Source organism: Neophocaena asiaeorientalis, unplaced genomic scaffold, assembly GCF_003031525.2.
Source record: "Neophocaena asiaeorientalis asiaeorientalis breed wild unplaced genomic scaffold, Neophocaena_asiaeorientalis_V1.1 scaffold86, whole genome shotgun sequence".
NCBI lineage: Eukaryota > Metazoa > Chordata > Mammalia > Artiodactyla > Phocoenidae > Neophocaena > Neophocaena asiaeorientalis.
In genome coordinates, this window is record NW_020175039.1 from 7,064,239 (window position 1) to 7,085,109 (window position 20,871).

Below are 20,871 nucleotides of genomic sequence, written 5' to 3' on the forward strand. Positions count from 1 at the left end.
AGAATTTATACCATCAGCTCTCCTGGTTCTCAGGCCTTCAGACTTGGACTGGAACTAAACCGTCTGCACTCCTGGGTCTCCAGCTTGCCTACTACAGATTTTGGGCCTGCTTAGCCTCCAAAATCATATGAGCTGAGTCCTTATAATAAATAAATATTTTATTTTATATATATAAAATATGTATGTGTATATATACATACACACACACACATATATACACACACACAGACACACACACACACACATATATATATATATAATTTATTAGTCAGGATTCTCCAGAGAAAGAGACATTAGGAGATTATGTATGCATATATATATATATGTGTGTGTGTGTGTGTGTGTGTACACATATATATTTTATATATATAAAATAAAATACTTATCTATTTATTTATTTATATAATTAACAATTTCAGCCTGACTCCTAAGAGTCCCAAAGTACCAATAGCCCATGACCTTTCAGATGATAGACAATTCTAAAATGCTCCTAAAATCCTAAAACTCATTCTCTACCATCAGTTTAATGCATAGCAGAAATCGAGGAGCAGATGAAGAAGGTCAGCTGGAAAGAAGTCTAATGCCCTCTGATTCCCATTGTCTATTTCTCCTGTGCTAGAGTTTTGGAGAAATTAGTGATTGGTTACTGTATTAGTTTCCTAGGCCTGCCATGACACATTACCACAAACTAAGTGGCTTAAAACAACAGAAATTTATTCTATCACAGTCCTGGAAGCTAGAAGTTAAAAATGACGGTTTTAGCAGGGCCATGCTCTCTCTGAAGACTCTAGGGGAGGATCTTTCCTTGCTTCTTCCCAGCTTCTGGTATTTGCTGGCAATCCATGGTGTTCCTTGGCTGTGGCAGCATGACTCCAGTCTCTGGCTTCTTCCCTCTGTGTGCCTCTGGTTCCAAATTTCCCTCTTCTTATCAGGACATCAGTCATTGGATGAGGGCCCAACCTAATCCAGTATGACCTCATCCTAACTTGATTATATCTGCAAAAGCCTTATTTCCAAATAAGGTCACAATCCCAGGTCCTGGGTAGACATGAAATTGGGGGGAACACCATTCAACCCAGTAGCGTTGCTGAGTAGGTTCAGGAAACAATTGGCTATTGGTGAGGTGAGGACAACATTGTGGTAAAAAGGAGGAGAGAGGCTCAGGAAAATGTAAATGGAACAAGGCCCTATTTGTCAATGATGGTCGTCAGAATTCTAGGCCCAGAGGAGATCTGAGGCTGATTGTAAGGTCAGCCTCATGCTTGGCTGAGGTGAGGCAGTCTTAATAGCCACTCCTTTGAGGAAACATCGTATGTCCACCCAGACTATAGAGCTTCTGGGATCCTGACTGACATGTCCTAACTTCCCCCCTGGAGCATACTCACTGCGTCAGCTTCCTAGGGGGCAAAATTAACAATGACTTTCTATTTAGAAAGGTTAGGAGTAAATATTCACCAATAAATGAGAAATTAGGTAAACAAGGAAAGCAGGTAGCTTACGTGAGTCTTGGCAAAGGCCTAATGGAGCCTCTGAGGAAGGTTGGAGAACCTTTCAGGGGAGGGTGAAGCTTGGCTGAGAGCTAACGATGATGATATGAGAGAAGAACTCCTGAGAGCATCTTCCTTCACTCACTGTGAAGACTTGTACAAGTCCTCTTACCCTGGGGATCAGTTCTATTGGAGCAGGAGAGACCTGAGCCTGTGGTCCACTGTTCTGTGATTTGAAATGACAGCCTCTTTGAAAGCAAGGACCACATATCTCTTATTCACTTTTGGGTTCCCAGGTCCTAGAATAGCCCATGATGCTTAGAAAAATACCCAGCAATTATTCATTGAATGAAAGTTGGGTATGAACTGCTTAGATTGAAGAGCGGTAATTCATTTCCAAGCTACAAAGCGGAACCCGGGAACCATGTTTTCCACAAGAGGGTAAAAGATGAGATGTAAATGGTGGAACATTGGGTATCTATTGAATAAACATGTATTAAGCACCTACTACGGGGGACACACATTGTTCTAAATAGAACAATGTGCAACTTGTAGCCTCTGCTTCCATTTGTTAACATATAATCGCATAAATAAGCTAAACACTCTCAGATAGTACAATTACTTGAGTGGAAGAATTTTTAAATTAAGAAATAAAATTTTAAAAACCTCATAACATTTGTGCGGCATACAAGAGGAAAAAAGTTACTCTTGATTAAAATAATCAGAGAAGGCTTCATCGAGAAGCAATGCATTATCTATGAAACTAATAACTATTTATAATATTGGACTTAAGAATATCTTGGAATTTTTTATCTTGTGGAAATATCCAGACTTAGAGATGACCTTTGAAATACAGCCAGTCCTTAAATTGGTGATCCTCCTGCACTGCTTTCATTCGGAGTTCAAGGAAATGTCGTCGAAGAAAGGTGCATTCCAACAGGTTTAATTTGAACAACACAGTAATCTTGAAGTCAGTGGAACCAAGAAAATTATAGTCCATCCATTAGCTGCCATGTCTTCTACTTCTTGTTTATTGACTCTTGTATGCATCTAACAGGTATGGAGAACTTGCTATCTGTTCAGTGCTATGTGAGAGAAGGAGAGCCAAATTTGAACAACACAGTAATCTTGAAGTGTGCGATGTATCCAAAAATCACAGCCAAGGCTACCCATTCCTTTCAGCCTGGGGATCGTCAGTTGTGGTGTCAACTTAGCCTCTGAAAGATGATAGTAAAAAATGATTTGGCGTGAGTTGCTTCTATCCGGTGTCTTCAGTAGACTTCAGAGAAAACCATGGGCCCTCTTTAATCAAATTACCTGTTTGGCTGTACATTCTGAAACCAATACTCAAAGGGTATTTCCACAGAGGGCTTACAGGGACCACCCACCCTCCCTTAAACCCACTGGAGATAGGTTAAGACCTGAAACTCTCCCTCAGGAGCCAAAATTAAGTTGGGGCTTAAAAGGACCAGGATTCCACTTCCTAGACCACAGCCAAATAAAGTCAGTGGAACCAAGAAAATTATAGTCCATCCATTAGCTGCCATGTCTTCTACTTCTTGTTTATTGACTCTTGTATGCATCTAACAGGTATGGAGAACTTGCTATCTGTTCAGTGCTATGTGAGAGAAGGAGAGCCGGCCTGGAAAAGGGAATAGACTATATCTGGTATTTAATATGAACACATGTCACTCTTTCAGTTACAAGAGACAGAAATGCAATTCAAACTGACTTAAATGAATACGGACATTCACTGGGTCATGTAATTGAAAAGTTCAGGCGTGGCTTGACCCAAGTGCTCAAACAATATCATCAGGAATCTTTTTATCCCCACCATCAAAACTCCAAGGCCAAATTTACTATCAACAAATCTGTGTACTTTAACTATCCCTGAGATAATTAGTACAGCCAGAATCATGGGATGAGCTGATTGGCCAGATGTGAATTGTATGGTCTTACCTGTACTTCACATAACCAGAATGGAAGAAGGATAGTTTCTCAAAGGAAAATAAGGGTGATGTACCAGTAAAAGTAGGGAGATGATTGCTGGGAGGTAAGAACAACAGGTGTCCACTATGGAACGTAACAGAGCTTTTTCCATGGCAGGTCTTAGAGCTCTGAATAGGGCCACCTGTGCAGCACACCTTGGGGTTTCCATCATTGTTATGGGTAAAAGTTTCCGCTGAGTCACCCACTTGGACTCTCTCTGCATCATCCTGCCTAATGCCAATGTGATTGGGAATATATATCTACCCTTGATTCAAGTTCACAGTAGGAAGGGCTGGAACCCAGGTTCATCATCAAAGCCAGTTTCTTAAAGTCCCAGCCTGCCTCTGGGATGGCAGGGCAGGACAAGTTCCAAGAGCAGCTACTACCACCTCAAGAATCCCAAAAGTATTGGGATTCAGTTGCTGTGATAAAGCATAACGTTATAGAAGTGGGGATGGGAGAGTAAATCAAAAGTCCCAGAAGAGGATCTTGGCCAGTCCAGACCTTTGGGACTCCATGCCAAGGCCTTTCCTGGGCCTGGCCTCACAGTCTTACTTTTCCAACTAACACACTGGGCTACTTTCTCATATCTCTTGCATCAGATACCAAAGTAACCGCCTGCTCTCACTCCCTTATTCCAACTTCTTTCTCCAAATATGAGCCACTTTTTCCTTACCCCTCTTGGTACAACTGCAGGTTTCCACCCAGAAGAGTGAAGCTGCTGTCGCTTTTGCTTTTCCCCACGCAGTTACTTCAGTTGGAATGAGATGTCTTCAAGCCTTGGGGAGAGGAAAGACATATATAATTAGAAAAGTAAATAATGATACAAAGGCCCTATTACTGAGATTTGGGGGATGACTGTTCGAGTCAAAAAAACAATAGTGCTCCAAGGACGGAAATGAGTCCACACATTGGAGGACAGAGACAAAGAACAGAAATCATGGAGCAGGGCAGAGCCAACTCAAACAGTGGGACTTGATGTCTTGCTCAGATGAAAGGGTAAGGGACTCAGGTGGGACAGAAGCCAGGGATGGAATTTCTGGTGACTCTCAGTGCCTCCACTTCCCCAAAACACTTAATCTGTTCAATCCACAAAGCTGGCGTGGGAGCTTCACGCTAGAGCCAAGTGCTTTCAGATATATCAAGACCTCCTCATGTTCACTCCCCACCTCCCGCCCATTGTCAGATCAGCAGTACCTTAGAGGATCTCAGGAAAGATCTTGAGGACTGGTGTGAGGTGTTCTTCAAGCATCCCTGAACCGCATGAGAAAATATCCCTGGTTGCTTTGGCATTCTTCAGTCATTTCAATTCATTCTAGGAAAAATCAGTTTATTTGCAAGAGGTATAGTTCAAAAGGGCCAGTTTCATAATTCAACTTTGTAGATAACCAGAGTCAGACTGTCCCTCCAAAATCTTCCCTCACCCCGGTAATAACAGAGGAAAGTGTGTAATGTAAAGCAGTGGTCTGCCCACAGACTAGTGACAAACCCTGACTTCAGAGATGGACTTGTTAAAAGATCATTATGTTCTTAAAGGTTGTTTCTACATGACCTCAACATAGCGAGTTAAATAGTGGAAAATTCAGCCAAATCTCCTGATTCTTTTATCATGAAAGTCCAGTCCTAGAGATAGGCACAGACATTCACTTCAGGAAAATTCCATTTCACTCAGCAAGGGCTTCTTTAGCAGTTAGGGGGTGCCCATACTGTGCTGATTTCTATAAGCAGTAGAAAACATTTGTGTTCTAACCCCTACCCTCAAGCCACTCCTAATTCCACTGCTGTGATAAAGCACAAGTATTATAAGAGTGTAGGGGGACAGTAAATGCTGCAAATTTGCAGAAATTCCTGTGCCCAGAAATTTAATGCAGATCAAAGAGATCCAGAAAGTCAGTTTGTTTTTTGTTTTTTTCCCCTTCAACCAGGGAGTCCATTAAACTGTGTTATTGGAGAATTAACTGTGGGCTGAGCCCAGCGTAGGCACTGGAGGTTTGCTTAAGAAGGAAAAACCATGACCCTATCCAGGGGGAGTATTCCATCCCATGGTAGTGAGGGACAGGGTAGGAAAATACAGGCAGGTTGGGAAAATATGAAAGGAAATGAATGAACTTGCATAATTAGAAGCATCAGGAGTAAAAGCCAGATGTTGACGGGGGGCCCGTGGGTGGTGTGGAAGAGCTGAGGGAGGATGAGGAAAAGAGAAGATTTGGGATGATTTCTGGAAAAGCCAAAAGCAGAGCTAAATGTTTGCATCCTGTGGAGAGTGTGGCTTGGCAGAAAGGGGACGAATATTCCAGAGCTGGGGGAGTAGCTTGTGAAGAGGTAGAGAAGACTGACCGTATATATCACACCCACTCCCCCATCCCACCCTCCTCACTCTGTTTTGTTGTGCCCTCTTTCTCACCCTGCCTCACAAGAGGGAAAGGGAACAGAGGCAGATGGGAGCTTGGAAGCCAAGCCTCCAATTTCATGCTGATGTTCAACTGGGGAAGGAAGTCATGAAAGCTAATTGACTCTCAGAATAACATTTGTCTGATTTTCCCATGAGGTATCAGAGGGCACTGAGTGCAATTGGTCACAAGGTCGCCAGGGTTTAATGTCTCTCCTGGCTCTGGGTTCCTGCATTATTCTCCCCCTGGCAAGCGAGACTGCCTGTTCTCAACCAGTAGTCTCAGTCCCATGCCAAACTCTGAGACCAATCTTGGTTTCTGGCAGTGGTCAGCTTTTTGTCTACGTGGTTGTCTTGCTACTGGTCCAACTTGACTGTGGCTATCTTCTTCCCCAATAATCAGGTTCTTACCTATTTATTGACTAAACCTCTGTCATAAGCCCTAGTTTTCTCCTAAGCTGCTTCTCTGTCTTGTGTATTCATCTTCAATGATTGAGATCCAGGCTTGTTTCCCATTCTCCCTAGGGAAACTTCCTTGAAGCCCAGTCTCATTAGCAGCTGGGATGCCCTGTCCTTGACCTCTTTTTTTTTTAACATCTTTATTGGGGTATAATTGCTTTACAATGGTGTGTTAGTTTCTGATTTAGACCTCTTAATTCAGTCCCTGCCAGGCCATCCAAAGCCAGCTTTCTGCCTATTCTTACTGATGGCCTGTCCCTTGAACCTCCAGTAATCAAGGTATCATTCCTGCCTGAAAAGACTGTCTGGATATGAGTATTGGTGTCCACTTCAGCCAATGGTGTTCCTACTCTCTGGCCTTTTGGAATAACATCAGATTCATAAATGTTTATCTCTTGACACAGACTCCTGGCCTTACTCTCTGTTCAGATATACTGAGTTTCCCCAATGAAGATTCTGCCTGGGGTTCTGATCCCAGCTTTACTTAGGTTTGCCCATTGCACTAGCCAATGCCTAAGATATAACAGAGAAAACACTGTAACAACGTTGTCTTCCACTTCTCAGGGGCTCAGTCACTACAGGACCAAGATCATCTGATCTGGACACCAGACATAAAATTCTAAATTTTAAATTCTAAAAGTTATTTGTCTCTCTGATTTTTTTTGTATGGAATTGACTTGAATGAAAAGGGAAAAAAATTCTTACAATTCCTGGAATTTTTTGGAAAGAGGTTGTATGAAAACTCTCAGGACCCCATAGCAATTCTAGGTTAGAAAGAAAGGCTAAGAAATAAGCAGGAAGAAAGGATCAAGGTATCGATCCTCATGGTTCTGTTGCTATGACAGTCCTGTGACTTGCAGAATTCCCTTCCTTCATGTTTGAGGTGGATCTAGTGAGTATCCTTCAATAAATAGAATATGGAAAAAAAGTGATGGGATATGACTTCTGAGATTAGGTTAATCTGGCTTCTGTCTTGTACTCCTTTACCTTCTCCCTTGCTTGTTTGTTCTAATGGAAACCAATTCCCCTTTTAGGAGCTGCCTTATGGAGAGGTCCACATTGCAAAGAACTGAAGGAGACCCCTGATCAATAGGAAACAAAGAACCCTCAGTCCAAAAGTCCATGAGGAACTTGAGTCCTGCAGCAACCATGTGAGTGAGTTTGGGGTCTATGTTTCAGATAAGACCACAACCCCAGCCAAAACCTGGTTTGCCGCCTATGAGAGAGCTTAAGGAAAAGGTACCCAGCTAAGAGGTACCTGGATTCCTGACCCACATAAAGTGTAAGATAACAAATGTTTGTTCTTTTTTTTTAAATCCTTTATTGGAGTATAATTGCTTTACAATGGTGTGTTCGTTTCTGCTTTATAACAAAGTGAATCAGTTATACATATACATATGTTCCCATATCTCTTCCCTCTTGCATCTCCCTCCCTCCCACCCTCTCTATCCCACCCCTCTAGGTTTTAAAGTAATTTGTTACCCAGCCATAGATATCTAATGCAAGCTTCAGAGAATTGGAGACAAAGAAGACAGAAATCTTACTAACAATTAGATCATTTTCATCTACCCTAAAGCCTTCAGTTCTTCATTTAGTTAGAGGAAATCAAGATTTAGTTCATTAACATATACTTAGTGTGTGCCCTGTCTATGCCCAGCACAGTGACACATACTATGCAGGATTCAGAAGTTAGGGCTCTCAGGGAATTGGGATGACAAGCGTAAGCTGCAAGAAATAAAAAGGACCCTCAGCATCACTTTGTGTCACTAGCTTTTCTGCCCCCAAACTCATGAAAATCCTTCTTAAATTCCATGGAAAACAATGGATTTTTAATGGCAGAAAAGAATTTCTATGACAGAGTAGACTGTTGTGGGGGAGCCTGAACTTCATTAGTGTAGAGACAAAAAATTGGCAAGGAGGACCCTATCTGCAAGCATGTTTTATTTTGTCAACTGTATAAGTTGTTTTAATTGATCACCAACATATCACATCAGGATACTTTACATAAATACCAACTTTCTGTCTTGTCTTGAAAAATCTCAAGATCTGGCCTCACTGGATGTACACTCCTCCCGGAGCCAACGTCTAGTACAAAGAAGTCCCTTTCCTCCCCTCTAGATTGGACGTGTGCTATTCATTTTGCCATGGTCCCCACCCAGCCCACTTTACTAATTTAAGCTGCCTTTTCACAAGCAGGCACAAAGTTCATAAACAATGCTTTAAGTCCTCTCTCTGATTCTTGTTGAGCTGCAGAGTTCTTCAAGTCTTCAGTGGTCACTGTGGCCCCAGAAAACGATAGCTCTGATTCTCTGTCTCTGTGAAAATCCCTTGGATGAAAGTCCAAGAGTTATCCATAGTAGGTTTTCAGTAAGTTTTCCCTTACTTTTCCACCATTCTCTAAATAGAGACAACACAATTCTTTTTAAACAGTATGTGTGAGCCTTTTGAAAATAACAAGTACTTTTCTACATTTGCTCATTGTATTGTTGGAATCTTGGGGTGACTCCAGACCTCTCCTCCCACCTCCCAAGCTCAACCTGGGATACAGCATTAAACAGAAGAAACCAAGCACAGCTCTTATACGGCATACAGCCCCCTGGTAAACTCAAGAAGATAAATGCTGTTTGAATAAATGTAGTGAACCAACTGAGATGACCTTTCTAGTCCCTTGCAGGTATAGGAGCCTATAATGCGCCCCCTTAAGAAATCCCTCTTCCTTTACTATCTTTTCTCTTCCTCTCCTTACTTCCAACATAAGTGGGTCTTCTTGGCCTTTTTAGGAAGCACAATACCCTGGATTCTGGATGAATCCAGGGCCCACCAGAGCTTTGGGAAAGCAGAATGAGGTGGAGAAGTAGTCCAAGGAAATGTTTGTCTTATCTCTGTTTCTTTGAAGAAGTTCCTCATAACTTACCTCAGAGAAATTTACCACTCAAGCTCTCAAAGACCAGGGAAGAAGGAAGAGAGAAAAGAGACATCCAACTTCTCCAAGACGAAGGACAATGTCTGGATTAACAAGGCCCACTGGTCTCCAAGGCTAATTTATGCTGTCCTCATGCACATTGGACTCATGGTCTGGCTCTGACCTCTGAAGGATGGCTTTCGACTAATGCTCTCTAGAGGAAGCAGAGGCTGAAGCCTGGGACGATCTTGGCCAGGACCACAGCCATGACCTCAGACCCTTCAATTGCACCTGAATACACACTTCCAGGGGAGATGTGCTCTCCATGGAGAAATGACAGCTCTGGCTCATGGGGTCCCTGTGAGATCACCCCAGCTGGTCTAAATTAGTGTGTGTCACACACACACGCACATGCACACACACACCACACACTTTCTTAAAGCCCAGAACATAGAATATTCTTTTTCCATTCTTGATTCTGTACTCTGACCTTCTGCTACATCAACTTTTTAAAATATAATTTTCTCTTCTGCTTACCTAAAATGTTTCTGTACTGAATTTGCTGAGCAGCCAACGCATTTATAAAAGCACACAGGCAAGCTAAACTCACTTCCTAAGCCATCTTCACACCGGAGTATGAAGAAGGCATCTGGCCTTCAAAAATGAACTGCTTTCCTGACAAAGGAATGACTTCCCATCGCCAAGGGAGAATGTGCTCCATCTCCCACTCCCCTCTCCTTTGTCCCCCTCCTTCCCCTTTCTTCTTTCTGTCCCTTGAATTTCAGCTCCCAAATGAGGTCAGATCCCAAAGCCCAAATAAGTGGAGGAGGGTTCACGTCTTCTCAGATGAATAATTCCAGCTCACCCAAGCACACAGTGTTCACAAATAATGTTTGCACACTAGGTTTGCTGCCTGCTGGGCTGATTTCTCTCTCCCTCACGCTCTCTCTCTCTCTCCTTCCAAACCAAGGGCTGGAGATAGAAGCGAAAGTTTGAATCATATTCAAAACACAGAGTGAAAAATACTGATTTCTAAAGAAAGAGGAGAAAACAAGAGACTTAGCCATCTTTACTTCTTTTTCTTCTTAAACTTCTTTACTCTTAAAGGCCCTTTACTTTGAAAAGACCTTTTGGTGTTTTGCTTCATAAAACTCTGGTGTGAGAAAAAAATAAAAGCATACACATTTTCATAACCGTGTAGCCTTATAGAGATGAGCCCATGTTTATTATGCTGTGTCTTCTGCTGATAAGGGGAAACAAAAATTGACACAAAGAAAATGCTCACATAGCTTTATTAAGACAAATCTCTCTGTATCAGTCAATGTCCAACCCAAAATAAGGAAAGTCACATTTGAGTATCTAAAACAGAGGGATTTTAGTACCGGGAATTACTCAGGTGATGGAAGAGCTGAGAAGTCAGACAGGAGATAATGAGGCAAATCAGAAGGTAGCAACAGCAAGATGTAGCTACTTCCTGTAGGCTGTGGGGACAAAGGAAGAGATAGGACTATCAGAACCCAAGGGCTGGGGCCACCAAACAGAAGCTGGAACCATAGCACACCTGTCTAGTAGGATCTGGAGTCCAGGAAGACAGGCAGCTGCTACTGGAGAGACCCCCAAGGTGAAGGAGAAATAACATGGCTCCTCTCTTCCTCCTTCCCTCCCATCTGTGTCAAGTGCCTTCTACTGGCTGAACCCAGCTGGAAGCCACCTGATTCTGGGAGCCTGGGAAATGCAACCTGAAAATGGTCAGTCCCTTGAGGCACCAAGCAGAGCTGAGAAGCATGAGAGATGTGGCTGAAGTTCAGGTTTAGGTTCCACACGCACCCCCCCGCCACCACTTCTCCCTCCGCTCTGTCCCCACTGCCAACATCCCCACCCAGCCATTGAACAAGCTTGATGTGGGATCTGGATGGGCTGGAGATTGGGATTGCAAGGAAAAATGCCTTGGAAGTAAAGCTCAAGTTCATACCCAAATTCAGCTCTATCAGGCTCTCATCCAGGGCACCTTTCCCTTAATTGCTAGGGCTGTCACCCTGTCTAGTTTGTGTGTCCAATTCTAGGATGTGGGAAATGCCATGAGTTCCAGACAGAGCATGGATGGAAAATTACTCCAGACCCATGTCAGGGAGCACTCAAATGAAGCTGAGCTAGAAGTACATGGAGACACAGGGTATTTAGTCCCATTCTCTACTGAGAGCAATGACCACCCACAGGAGAGGATACTGTGTCAGAGAAGAGATATTGCAAGATCTTCCTGGATGTCCCCTGAAGGCTTCTTTTAAGCTTTTCAGCAGCCAGGCCTTGCTAAACATGTGCCCCCCTGCCAAGCTCACTCCCCACCCCCCAAGGCTGGCACAAAGCCCTTGGAGATAGAAGTGTCAGAAGACTGCTTTGTTCAGAAAATAAAGGAAAATTCAGGGCTCATAAAAGAGCCCTGAATTCACTCTTAAATATTCCACTCAGGATGGAATTCAACAAATCACAACTAAATCCTCCTTTTGGCAAAATGCTTCAATCTTAATTATAACTATTATTGCTTGTGTTATTGAACACGTCTTTCTCTGCCCTTAAGAATGGAGGAGGGGGCTTTCCTGGTGGCGCAGTGGTTAAGAATCCTCCTGCCATGCAGGGTACATGGGTTCGAGCCCTGGTCCAGGAAGATCCCACATGCCACGGAGCAACTAAGCCCGTGCACCACAACTACTGAGCTTGTAAGCCACAACTCCTAAAGCCCACGCGCCTAGAGCCCGTGCTCCGCAGCAAGAGAAGCCACCGCAATGAGAAGCCCACGCACCGCAACGAAGAGTAGCCCCCGCTCACCGCAACTAGAGAAAGCCCGCACGCAGCAGCGAAGACCCAACGCAGCCAAAAATAAATAAAATAAATTTATAAAAAAAAAAAGTGGAGGAGGAAGAGAGAAGCGAAAGTACAATATAAACAGAGGAATGGAAAATTACCCTAGCAAAGTGTCATGGCTAAACAATGACTAAGGGGGCTGTGATATGCATCAACACAGGTCCATGTGCGTAAACAGTGTGATGGGAAGGGAGATGATGTGGATGATCTCGACAGAGAGGGGGCATTCAAGCTGACACAGCATTTCCTTTCCCTGGGGGCGGGAGGGGGAGAGCAAGATCAGCATTAGGAGGATGGCTGAGAGAGCGGGGTCCTTTTTCTCTGGTCTGGGAGGCTCTGAATGGACAGAGGATGGACACAGACCATGCAGCCCAAGCACCTCGGGATGTACTTAAAGAGGCTGAGAGAGAACACTGAAGCAGGATCTGAGGGTGGGGCTCCTGAGTCAAACTGCCTTGGTTGATGGCTCTGTCCCACCTCTTGCTTGTTTTATTACCTGAGGCAAATGATTTACTCCTTCAGAACCCCAGGTTCCTCCTCTGTAAAATTAGATGTGCCAGGCACTGTTCTAGGTACTGGAAATACAGTGGGTGGGGTGGTGGTGGGTGGGGAAGACAGCCTTGCTGTCAAGGAGTTCATATTCTGGTGGGAGGAGAAAGACCGTCCACAGATTAACAAACACAGAATATAATGATGGTGAGGGCTATAAAGAAAAATAAGACCAGGTAAGAGGTAGAAAGAGTGATAGCAGAAGGTTTTGAGACATTTATAGTGGTCAGGAAACAGCTCTTTGAAAGTGTAACATTCAAAGAGACATGGACAAGGAGTGAAGGCCGAGAGAGCCACAAGGTATATATGGAGAAGGTGTTCCAGGCAGAGGGAACAGCAAGTGCAAATACCCTATGGCTTCTGAGGCTTTTTATACGGGCATAGTATAAAGCATTAGTGCAGCTCCCGGCCCATAGTCAGCACCTAATAAAGGTTAGCTATTAGTTTTAATTATAAATGGAGTATCCATAAAATACATTTTTGCTCAAGGTAGAATGGCAAGAGCAATGAGAGGATCAGCGACTCGCTCCAACTTCAGAACCTTGCTCTTCCCCTACCCTATGTAACATCCTTCCGCTTATCAAGACTGATGGTGCCCTCAGAGTTCAGTTACCTGCAAAGTAAAAAGAGGCACAATACACGATAACCCAAACCAGCAGATAACCCAAGAGGTCCTGTCCATGCTTTTAACAGATGACTTTGGGAAGACATACTTGCCTAGTTCTGTTTTATTCACTCTAGTATCAACAGAAGGGTCATGTGGTGCAGAAGTTGGCATCACATGCCAAGCCGTCAATTCCTGGTTGTGTGATATCAGACAAGTCCCTTTGCCTTTCTGAGCTCACAGGGTTGTTTTGAGGATCAGATACGATGACAACTATGGGGGCCCTTTGGGAGCCATAAAACTGGGCCTGATTACTGCTTCATGATGAAAGTTGAGTGAATCTTCTGAGCTCACAACCACGGTTGTGGAGGGACATGACCCACCCACACTTTGGATGACTAGGAGACACAAGCCTGAGACCAACACTTGCCCCAAGAAAGTCACAAAGCCACTCAGAGTCACAAAGGACTTCTTCTGTTTTTAATACTCTCTAGGATGAGAGTTGATGACGCTTGTTTAGATCGGCATTGAAGGGGAATCATTCTGTTGTGAACCCAAGCTGCTTAGAAAAGAGTTGATGACACTGCCAACAGCTTGATTAGGACAGGCACACACTGCAGGGGATAAAGTGGGTGAGCCGGGGGGACTGCTCACACTTTTCTACTGAGATGTAGACTACAAAAGTAAAGCCCTAGGCATGACATGGCTTCACAGGAGACTCAGTCCAATACTAAGCTGAATAAGGATTTCAAGAGCTCCAACTGAGATTCTTAAGATAGAGATTCAGAGAAACCAGTATGTTCACTTCAGTCACCTTTCATTATTTCAGAATCACTGAACTTTAGAGCTAAAAGAAACGAAGAGATCTCTGCAAGTGAATCCTTCTAAATGTTGGGGTTAAAAAAAAAAAAAAAAAAAAAAAAAAAAAAAGCAAATAGAAGTTAAGGAAAGACTCCCTGGTGTTCTACACTTTAAGGATAGGATAGCAACAGCCCAGTGCCAGCCCAGGCTGTTATTGAGCATAGGGCATTGGGCCAGATAGAAACTGTCCTTGAAACTCAATTTAGTAATAAACACTGGCAGAAAGGGGGGGACAGAGAAGGATAAAGAGGACTCATTTAAAATTCCTGACACTTTCCTCAAGGTTCTTTCACAACAGCAAACATCTGGTTGGGTTCAGCTGGGTCAGGTTGGATTGGGATGGTCACCTGTGTATTTGTTCATTGTCAGAAGTTCAAAGAGAGGCTCAATTGGTATCTGACAAAGTTGCAAGCAAGTTCTCCACCCAAGCTTGATATCAACTCAAAAGTCAGTGGGGTTGTGGGAAGACATGGTAGAATAGAGAAGGCACATGCAAGTCTTCCAAGAATAGTTCTTTCAGGAATTCTGGAGTCTTCCCAATGCTCCTGAAAATGCATGTTCTCAACTTAAATTCCAATTCCCATAACTCTCAGGCAAGAACCCAGCCCTCATTCTATTGCTTAGAGGGAGATACTTATGTTACAAAGCCCAAATTTCAACCCAACTTGGAGCAAGCACTAGATGAGAAGGAGGAGAGGTGATGCCACGAAATGTGCCCATATATCCTCCAAGGACCAGGTACAATCAAGGCTAGTTGTACTGGACAGGCAATGTGTCCATAGCATGCCTACCGTGAATATGTTCTTTGAAGGAAACCAGTGTCATCGAGATTTTTCCTACCTAACCTTCCCACCATCCTAGGAGCATCTCTAGTAGCTAATAATTGGCATTGGCAACTTTAGTAAGCATGGCCATTCTGCATTATTTACTTATTGAGGAGAAAATATAGGGAAGAGAATCTAGAAGAGTAAAGAGAAATAAAGAGAGAGAGAGAGAGGAAGGAAGGAGAAAAGCGATAGGAAAAAATAAGGTAGAGAATGATGAAGAGGCTGCCTGATGTTGCATAAAAAACATGAGATTAGAAATCTGAACTGGGTTCAAATTTTATTTTAGTGTCTAAATAGTTTGTATTCCAACCCAGTCATGGTGGGGGGAAAACAGTTGAATAAATAGATAAAGCAGGTGGAATACCATAGTGATGTAAGCAAGTTTTCATAAGGTTTTTGGCTTCCTTCCAACCCCTTCCCAGGGGCTGTCCCTCTCTCTACCTTCATCACGGTTCACTCATTTCTTTCCAGTTCTACATCAAGCCTAAGAGAGACCTGGACATCCATACTGAGCCAGGCTTCCAAAGAACTCAGACACTTTTGGACTTTCCTGATCTGGGAAATTTGGGATCTTGAAGGCTAGGGGCTGTGACTCTTATGGAATGATTGATTGGATGCCTGATATCAGGAGGTTTAAGCTGATTCCTGAGAAACACTAAACGTTACTGGAAAAAGGGTTGGGAGGAAAATGGGTTTTCCAACCATGCACTAGTGCTCACTGAAGCTCAGTTCTTCCAACTACCCATGTTTGGGGGTCAGCTGTGGAGCCTGAGGGTATTGACATCACATAGAAGCATGATCCCAGAAGCCTGGAGCAGAGACTTGGAGTTCTGAGCTCCACGGAAGGCCCTTCATTGGCGACCAAAGTTTTAAAATGTGCTTGACAAGCAGATAGGAAAATTGGCTGTATATGTCCCTACTGTAAGAGAACTATTTGCTTTGAGGACTGTGACTGGAGTTATTGCTTTGAGGGAAAAAAAATGCATAACTTTGGAAAAGGATGACTTACTTCTGCAAAGAACCCTGGTCTGTGGGTCTTACCTTTAGGGACTGCATGGGCTTCCTTCCATAGTTATGTCCCTGTTTTCACATTATTCAAAGGCACTCACCAGGGCCTCCTGGGATCTGGTCCAGAGAAGAGGCACCATTCCAAGAGACACGCAGGATAGGTCTAAGTCCTTTTGTATCTAAGGTAGACATGCAGATAGAAAAGAATATTTGGAAGGGAGAGGTCACCGAAAGAAAACTACTGATTGACTGAATATTGGGGTGTCTCATAACTTAAATGTATGAAAGGGGCAGTCCCCATTATTTATCAGTTAATTGAAATGAGTTCATTTTACCTCAAATTTGTTGTTGGTTTGCTTTTAATAACCAATCACTTTGGAAACTAAAGAATACAGAAAAAGTATATTCTTTAGGATTCAACTCCACTCTATAGATTTTCAGAAAAAACAAATTTGGGTTGGAATTCCTGCTTCACCATTTCCTTATCATATGACTTTGGACAAAGAATCTGGAAAATGGGGCTAATAAGTCACTTCTCACAGGATTTTCATGAAGATGAATGTTTTCTTGTCTAGGTGTGTGCTACTGAATAGGCATGTAGTAAGTGGGAGCTACAACTATTATTGCTGTGATTTGGGTGAACTGATGGATAATTGTCTCACAAACAGACCGTGGGGTTCACAGGACTCTTAACAAAAGCACATTCTACTAGTTGAGTGAGCCCCCAAGAAATCAGCTCCACCTTACTGCAGATGGTGGAGTGGTTGAGAACACAGCTTCAGGGCAAATGCCAGGACTCAAATGCTAGCCACCTTACCAGCAGTAGGAACTGGTAAATTCCTTAACCTTTCTGTGCCTCAGTTTCCTCATCTTTAAAATGGGGGTAAAAATACCATCTATTTCATAGAGCTAGACTGAGGATTAAATGAGATAATCCACATAAAATGTGCTTGAAACAAAAACCTGGTACATAGTAAACACTGAATAAAGGTGAGTTATTTATTACTACATGGTCTAACTTTTACCCAGGCTCTAGCTAGAAGAATGGAGCTGGGTTTTTTGTTTTTTGTAATGTAAAGACCATGTAGTCTACCTCATCTAATTTTTTTTCACTTGTAGGGGGAGGGGTAAGGTATGAGTTCAATGGATCAGACTGGAGAAACTACCTGTGTCTTATGATCAGCTATGGAAACTCTGGTGATATAGTGAGAAAAACCTGGTACTGATCTCACTTGGGGATTGGAGCCTGGGTCATTCATTACCTGACATATATTAAGTTTCTTGATCTCTAAAAAGAGGGCAATAACATCTACTTTAAGAGCTATTGGGAAAAGAAAAAGAAAAAAGACCTTTTGGAAAATGATGGGAGTACCACATGAAGATTTTGGCACAGACTTGGTACATACATGTTTGTTTAATTGATTTTATTGGGAAGACTCAGACAACTGGAGAGCAGTGGGATTCTAGGAAGGAGAAGGCCAGGTTGAAATGCCAATGAGTAGTAAGAATACCGCCTGTCTTCATTCTACACATGGCAGGTGGTCTGGCAAGGAGAGAGAGGTTGTGTGCTAGGAACTCATTTTTGCATAAAATAACTAGGCTTTTCTAGTGCAATTGCCCTATGATCCATATTCAATGCGGTGTATATTGCTATAGATTAAAAATACACAAAGAATTCTCAGCAGCCCTCCCACAAGGAGATAGCTTACTATGGTGAAAGAAGATTTGATTCAATATGGAAACCTTTTCTTTCTCTGGCCTCCATTTCTCCTACTTTCTATTCTGGTTCAGCTACCATTTGCATACCCATCACCAGAAAACAGTGAGTTAGATACACCCCTCATCCCATTTTATAGAAAAGGGAACCCAAACTCAGAGAGACTGAGGAAGGAACCCCAAAGCCCAAAGCTAGTGAGCATGAAAGCTGGGCTTTCAATCTGTACCTTGAGATGCTGTGTCTTTGGCCCACTCCACTAGGTACTGCAGCCTCTGGTACCCCAGCCCTGCCTGTGAATCTGTACGGTGGGGCTGCTTCAAGAAGCCAGCACTGGAGCCATGCCAGAAAAGACGTGGCCGTGGCCTATAGTTTTTCTCCCACTGTGACTTTTTGTTCATTCTCAAAACTATTTCAAAGGGAGTTGAAGTAGCAAAATGGGGCTCTGCCTCACTATGTCTGAATTCTATAAATTAGGGCTTTATTTGAGGCAAGAGTAATGTTTTTTCCAAAAAACCAAAAATAATTAAAAAGCCATTCTAGAGGATCTTAGCACCCTTTGTTGATGTTTTCTTTGGAAGCTTATAATGAGCTCATAAATGCTAATGAGGAATGGTCTGTGGGTCCCAGCCGTGCTGAGTCAAACCAGCCACGTTAGGGGACAGAATTCCACTGGGGCTTGGGATGTGAGGGCCGCCCCACCGCCGCTGGGCTGGCCTGCTCGCAGCAGAAGGAGCACCTCTGTCTGCTTAGCCAGCTCCTGCACTTGCCTGCTTGCACCCTCTCCATTAGCAGTCTCTCCGACCTAGATTATTTCCCCGGGGGTGATGGCTCCAAAGGCCTCTTTTGCAAGTCAGCCCTAGGAGTTTTGAGTTCTCCATAGGATTGGTCATGTGCTGAGTACCCATGACTGTGCCCAGAACACAGCGAGGAGAGAAGTGGCTCCCCGTGTGCTGCCGCCAGTCTCATCATTTAGTAGCCTCAGCCATGTGGCCCTAAAGTCTCTGTACCAACCACCATGTGCTAGGAAGAAAGGGTGTGTGGGCTGAAACACAGTACAGAATTTAAGGAAGAGACTATCTACAAGGTAGAACAGGGTTAAAGGAAATCAGCAAGGGATGGTGAAGCCTCTTGCTCTCTCTGACGATATCCAGCATCAGAGACATTGCCGCTCCTGGGTGAAGAGGGACAGGAGCAGCTATGAGTGTCCTGGCTGTAAGAGAGCGTTTCTGTCCCAGCAGCTTGGCAAGAGGGGAACCTAGGGAAGATATCCCCAGGCCCCTCCTCCTCCCTCAGCCCCCAGCCGGAACCAGCAGGCAAGGGAGCACATTGGTGCAGCCCAGAGGCAGCATCGAGAGCACAGAGCAGGGTAAAGAAGAGTGCAGAGCCAGACTAGAGGGGCTGAAGGAAATCCCCAGCTAAACATCCCTCCGGCCTCACCTCCTAAGACTTGCTGAAGGGACCTGAGGATTCAAGCAAGCATGTTCCCTCATCCCTGCAACCAGCTGTTCCCTCTGCCTGGTGCTTCCTCAAACATGTCTATCCATACCCATATCAACACGTTACTCACTTTTCAGACTTGACAGTACATTCCAGGTTCTCCTTGACATGTTCTCTGAGTAGCCCAGTTTCCGAGTCAGCCTTGTATTGTAGGCATTTTGGTGCTTCTCTAAGGCTGTCATTCATCTCCGAGAGTGAGTTGAAGAGAAGCACCATGGCCAGTATTTCCTGTGCTGTGTACAGAGCAGATCCTTCTCAAGGGATGTGAGGCTGAAGGAGCAAGGTCATCTCCTGCCCTTGAGGTCAGTAGACTGTCTATTCGTGTGGTTAGTTAACTGCAGACAGATGACTCAAACCAGGAAAAAGATGCACCCACGACAAATTTATGGCCCTGGGTTTAATGAGAAGTATCTTCTCTCCTCTGCCCGGTGGTTTGAGGGATGGAAGGAATATAGAGTTGGGAACAGGTAAGTTGATCTAAGTCCCTGGGGATCTGGAAGGACACACTTTTTACATTGACCGACACAACTTTTTCACTTTGTAGGGTACGTAAAAATACCAAGGTATTCATCATAGAACACTGTTTAGAAATCATTAAAGGTCTTGATCTACTGACCCCTCTCTTGAAAGCCTTTGCAGCAGTTATTCAAAGAGGGAGAAGGCAGGGAAAGGAAAAGAAATAAATGTAAATAAAAGCACCTTGAGTACCTTGCTGGCTCCCTGGTACATTCTGCTAAAAATATCCTGTTTATGGGCTTCCCTGGTGGCGCAGTGGTTAAGAATCCACCTGCCAATGCAGGGGACATGGGTTCGAGCCCTGGTCAGGGAAGATCCCACATGCAGTGGAGCAACTAAGCCTGTGCGCCACAACTACTGAGCCCACTTGCCACAACTACTGAGCCCGCGTACCACAACTACTGCGCGCCTAGAGTCCGTGCTCCACAACAAGAGAAGCCACCACAATGAGAAGCCCGTGCACCACAACGAAGAGTAGCCCTCGCTCGCCACAACGAGAGAAAATCCGCGCACAGCAACGAAGACCCAACGCAACCAAAAATAAAACTAATTAATTAAAAAAATAAAAATATCCTGTTTCAATGTAAGCCTTACAATCCTGTGAGGTGGTGTTCTCAGTTTACAGATGAAGAAATTGAGACTCAAGAGAAGTCCTTTCCCAGAGTCACTGGTCACCCAGCTAAGCTAAAATGAATGAGGGGTCTGATGCCTGCAGGTACACAGCACACTTTAGACACTGGCCCAGGCTCTTCTGTGGGGCAAGGTCTCAGCTCTTCAAGACTGCCGTGTGTATCTTCTGTGCTTCCCGATGGTCACTAATGTTAGGCCCTGGGCTTAAGACATGAAGAGCCCTCTCTGCTTCTACAGACTGGACTTTACACACAGGGGCTGATGGTTGTCGGTGGACAGCGAGCCCTGCTGAGGTGCGATGCCGATCCGGAACCAGGAGGAAATCTAGGGCTTTTGGGATCTGTGTTGTCAATGGCATGAAGGTCCCTTTACCAGCGGGGTAAAGAGGCTGAGGTGTCCCGAGTTTCTGGACACTTGGATTCCTGGAAACGCTCCAACTTCCTTAGGAGTGGAGGGCTAGGCTTTTGGACCTGTGCTTTCTGAGAAAGGCCTGGAAATTTTTCATGGGCTTCTAGGAAATCCTTACATTTTCACCTCTTTCTTCCACTTTCCTGTATAGTATCCTTGCTTCTGGCAA

At 44.0% G+C, this 20,871-nt stretch overlaps 2 long non-coding RNA genes across 2 annotated transcripts in view; both read right to left on the reverse strand.

Moving 5' to 3' along the window:
- Positions 1-2,600: 2,600 nt before the first annotated feature.
- LOC112411882 (uncharacterized) overlaps positions 2,601-20,871 on the reverse strand; it is a 47,409-nt gene continuing 29,138 nt past the window's right edge. The window contains exons 2-4 of the long non-coding RNA XR_003005696.1: positions 4,674-4,791; positions 4,153-4,255; positions 2,601-2,704 (exon numbers count right to left, since the gene is read on the reverse strand). This is a non-coding gene — a long non-coding RNA (uncharacterized LOC112411882). The remainder of the gene's footprint in view (positions 2,705-4,152; positions 4,256-4,673; positions 4,792-20,871) is intronic.
- LOC112411883 (uncharacterized) lies at positions 7,794-19,558 on the reverse strand. Its single transcript, XR_003005697.1, has 3 exons — positions 19,219-19,558; positions 16,036-16,113; positions 7,794-8,721 (listed from the first exon to the last, which is right to left on the reverse strand). It is a non-coding gene; the product is annotated as an uncharacterized LOC112411883 (long non-coding RNA).